At 53.1% G+C, this 5,000-nt stretch overlaps 1 non-coding gene across 1 annotated transcript in view; it reads left to right on the plus strand.

Annotated features, from left to right (window-relative positions):
* The first annotated feature begins 3,564 nt into the window (after nt 1-3,564).
* Nucleotides 3,565-5,000, plus strand: part of LOC126433196 (small subunit ribosomal RNA) — a 1,910-nt gene continuing 474 nt past the window's right edge. Inside the window, exon 1 of the ribosomal RNA XR_007578311.1 lies at nt 3,565-5,000. This exon is cut by the window's right edge and continues 474 nt beyond it. This is a non-coding gene — a ribosomal RNA (small subunit ribosomal RNA).

Genomic DNA, 5,000 nt, shown 5'->3' on the forward strand with positions numbered 1-5,000 from the left:
ACGTGCGTTTCATGAAGAGTTATGTCCAATATGCGACATTCCCGCTGTCCATATACATGAGCTGCGAGCTGTACCACGTACGAGCTACAGACGCGATCGCGTTGCTCTCTGTACGAATGCAGATGCTCAGCGGCAGCTAGGAGGCGCTCCATCCATTTCGGTACCGGTGAGCGTTGCACTCGCAGTCGCAAAAACGTACGGCAAGTATATTACTCGGAAGAGTCAATGACAGTCCAAGCCCCCCTGCGTGGGAAGAGTCTTCCTAGGCCATGACCCACCGGAAGGGCGCAGCGTCCCCCACCCCAGACATGTGACGTCACACTATCGGTATTGACGACTAGACTGATTCCTTATAATCATTTGCCATACACCGGTGGAAGCTGCCGAGACGAGTAACTACATGGCGGCCTCGCCGTGTCACTAATGTACAGAGATACAACAGTTTCGACTGGAACCGGATGAAACGTATACACGGCGCTGATTAGTAATAGATAGAGCCATCAAAATACAGATAATGTATACAACTGTCCGTATACATGCTGAAAGACTCTGCTCACAATCACAACCACACGTCAGCCAGACACTCTTATCACGCACTACTCTCTGCCTGTAACAGGCACAAAGACAATATGTAAGCACCAGCATGGAACAACACCCAGTGCATCCTCTCCGCCACATTAGACAATCCACACTATCATAACCAGACCGGGAGGTCCACTCACAAAACAGAATACCCCACCCTTCCGACAACCACCATTGCTCAGCTAAGCCACCAACACCCACACATGTCCTACACAGGGGTACACCCAACATCACAATACTGCCTCCTGTCACAGCACACAAACAATGGCAGGAATGAAAGACACAGGTCTGCCACAAGCATGGAATCAGAGCGCCGCCTGTCATGAGCCAAAGGTGCATCCTGACGTGGCAAATCAGATGATGCCGCAGGCATCCACTTACTATAATCACAATCAACAAACCGGCCGCCGCCGCCGCCGCCGCCCCCCCCCCCCCCCCCAATACACCTTTCCTTACAACAATGTGTACCTTAACCTAACCCACATTGTACCTTAACCCAACCCACATTGTACCTTAACCTAACCCACATTGTACCTTAACCTAACCCACATTGTACCTTAACCTAACCCACATTGTACCTTAACCTAACCCATATTGTACCTTAACCTAACCTATATTGCGCCTTAACCTAACCCACATTGTACCTTAACCTAACCCACATTGTACCTTAACCTAACCCATATTGTACCTTAACCTAACCTATATTGCGCCTTAACCTAACCCATATTGTACCTTAACCTAACCTATATTGCGCCTTAACCTAACCCATATTGTACCTTAACCTAACCCACATTGTACCTTAACCTAACCCACATTGTACCTTAACCTAACCCATATTGTACCTTAACCTAACCTATATTGCGCCTTAACCTAACCCACATTGTACCTTAACCTAACCCACATTGTACCTTAACCTAACCCATATTGTACCTTAACTTAACCTATATTGCGCCTTAACCTAACCCATATTGTACCTTAACCTAACCTATATTGCGCCTTAACCTAACCTATATTGCGCCTTAACCTAACCTATATTGCGCCTTAACCTAACCTATATTGCGCCTTAACCTAACCTATATTGCGCCTTAACCTAACCTATATTGCGCCTTAACCTAACCTATATTGCGCCTTAACCTAACCTATATTGCGCCTTAACCTAACCCACGTTGCGCCTTAACCTAACCCACGTTGCGCCTTAACCCAACCCACGTTGCGCCTTAACCTAACCCACGTTGCGCCTTAACCCAACCCACGTTGCGCCTTAACCCAACACACGTTGGGCCTTAACCTGCTCTGTAATTGTCATACGACGCGTTAAATTAGTGTAGTGTTGCCTAACTGCAACCCCCGCAATATAGTTTGCTACTCGCACTGCCCGGTCCCCAGAGTATCGCTTCATGTTAAACACCTTGCACCTATACACTGTAATGCGGACGGCAGCAGGACGTACATGCTCAATGCCCTTCGCAGTTGTTCATTGGCATTCGCATGGCGAAGCACAGCCTACGTTGTGGTACGGCTTGTGTCAACTGTCCGCTGATGTTGTACGTCCAAATCACACACTGTACTGCACATTGGTCCTCATGTACTGAATGATACATCGTGGTACATGTGTGACCGTACCACGACTGCGCCAACAACGGCGAACCATACGGTCCAAATATTGTGCACTCAGCTACGTGTCGTCTCCCTATAAGAGCTGGATTGCAGTATGGTATGCCGTGGATGGCGATCACCATGAGCCGTCTGTTGATGTAGTGGCGCGTGTTGTCAGACGTAGTCGTCTCTTCTCACACACCGTGATAGCATGGTGCACTGCGTTCCACATCTGCGACATGCGACAGAGGCCGGTTGACAGTCGTTCGCGCAATGGACATCGCATACGTACGGGGGCCACCTTCCACGTGTTCGCGAAGCGTGCACATGTTGTTGCGTGTATGTGGGCAGACATAGTGTGTCGTGACACCTGACACAGGCATGCAACAATCGTTGAATTTGCAAATGGCGATGGACGTCTACGTTTGCTGGTGACGTTACGCAAATGAAGAACTGGTAAACCGTTGTGGTGCGGTTGTTCTCGCTAGAGGTGAATCAGTGATGGCGACGATCGGTTGAGCTACCAACCGGTTGTTTCAGCGATACCCACCATGCCCACGAACGTGAATGGCATGTGGGTGTGAAGCGATACGCGGCGGTGGCTGGGTGGGACCGTCCCCGGCCGGTGAGGGGGGGCCTCCCGGCGTGCTGGCCGCGCGGTGCGTGGGCGCACGCGCTACAGCCGGCTGGTGGGGGCGGCCAGTGGCAGGCGCGCCGGCCGACGGAGGCGGCAGGCGGCGCAGCTGCGCGCCGGCGCACCCTGCACGCGGCGCCGTGCGGCCAAAGTAGGTCCTCGCGGGCCCGGTGCGAAGCGCGGTGGACATCTGCAGTGTGCTGGTCCGATTGAGGACTGTGTGCGCTGAGGATGCGCCGCCGCCCGGCGCTCGGCGCCGCGACGCCGTCTGCTGCTCGGTCGCCTCTGCGGTTCTCGCAGGTGGATTGTATCGCAGCTGTGCGGACGTGTTGGCGCGTGCGCTGTGCTGGGAGAGTTCGCTTCGGCACCCAAGTGGGGCTTTTGTCCTTCTGTGGCGCTGGCGTTGGAGCTGCCGGCCACCGTAGGTGGCGCGTGTTGTCTCCCGCCGGCAATGCCACGACAGCACGCTCCCGGGCCTCTGTCGGCAGCGGCAAGCTCAGTTGGGAGCACGGGTGGTCGCACCTAAAGCGTCTACTCGCCAAACTCCGGGCGATTGCGCCTCTCTCGAACCCGACCAAGTACTTAGGACGGCGCTGCGCGCCGCCGGGACCTGAGAGGGTTTCGAGGTGTATTGTGCAGGGGAGCTCAGCCTCCTCCTGTTTGCAGAATAATTGAGCGGACGCTTGCGTGTTCGCGCGGGCTCCCGGGACACACTCCCGGGCGGCCGGCTGCTCAGCTCTAGTTGACGCAGCTCCCTGGTTGATCCTGCCAGTAGTCATATGCTTGTCTCAAAGATTAAGCCATGCATGTCTCAGTACAAGCCGCATTAAGGTGAAACCGCGAATGGCTCATTAAATCAGTTATGGTTCCTTAGATCGTACCCACGTTACTTGGATAACTGTGGTAATTCTAGAGCTAATACATGCAAACAGAGTCCCGACCAGAGATGGAAGGGACGCTTTTATTAGATCAAAACCAATCGGTCGGCTCGTCCGGTCCGTTTGCCTTGGTGACTCTGAATAACTTTGGGCTGATCGCACGGTCCTCGTACCGGCGACGCATCTTTCAAATGTCTGCCTTATCAACTGTCGATGGTAGGTTCTGCGCCTACCATGGTTGTAACGGGTAACGGGGAATCAGGGTTCGATTCCGGAGAGGGAGCCTGAGAAACGGCTACCACATCCAAGGAAGGCAGCAGGCGCGCAAATTACCCACTCCCGGCACGGGGAGGTAGTGACGAAAAATAACGATACGGGACTCATCCGAGGCCCCGTAATCGGAATGAGTACACTTTAAATCCTTTAACGAGTATCTATTGGAGGGCAAGTCTGGTGCCAGCAGCCGCGGTAATTCCAGCTCCAATAGCGTATATTAAAGTTGTTGCGGTTAAAAAGCTCGTAGTTGGATTTGTGTCCCACGCTGTTGGTTCACCGCCCGTCGGTGTTTAACTGGCATGTATCGTGGGACGTCCTGCCGGTGGGGCGAGTCGAAGGCGTGCGACGCGCCTCGTGCGTGCTCGTGCGTCCCGAGGCGGACCCCGTTGCAATCCTACCAGGGTGCTCTTGAGTGAGTGTCTCGGTGGGCCGGCACGTTTACTTTGAACAAATTAGAGTGCTTAAAGCAGGCAAGCCCGCCTGAATACTGTGTGCATGGAATAATGGAATAGGACCTCGGTTCTATTTTGTTGGTTTTCGGAACCCGAGGTAATGATTAATAGGGACAGGCGGGGGCATTCGTATTGCGACGTTAGAGGTGAAATTCTTGGATCGTCGCAAGACGAACAGAAGCGAAAGCATTTGCCAAGTATGTTTTCATTAATCAAGAACGAAAGTTAGAGGTTCGAAGGCGATCAGATACCGCCCTAGTTCTAACCATAAACGATGCCAGCCAGCGATCCGCCGCAGTTCCTCCGATGACTCGGCGGGCAGCCTCCGGGAAACCAAAGCTTTTGGGTTCCGGGGGAAGTATGGTTGCAAAGCTGAAACTTAAAGGAATTGACGGAAGGGCACCACCAGGAGTGGAGCCTGCGGCTTAATTTGACTCAACACGGGAAACCTCACCAGGCCCGGACACCGGAAGGATTGACAGATTGATAGCTCTTTCTTGATTCGGTGGGTGGTGGTGCATGGCCGTTCTTAGTTGGTGGAGCGATTTGTCTGGTTAATTCCGATAACGAACGAGACTCTAG

Source organism: Schistocerca serialis, unplaced genomic scaffold (assembly GCF_023864345.2).
Source record: "Schistocerca serialis cubense isolate TAMUIC-IGC-003099 unplaced genomic scaffold, iqSchSeri2.2 HiC_scaffold_1162, whole genome shotgun sequence".
NCBI lineage: Eukaryota > Metazoa > Arthropoda > Insecta > Orthoptera > Acrididae > Schistocerca > Schistocerca serialis.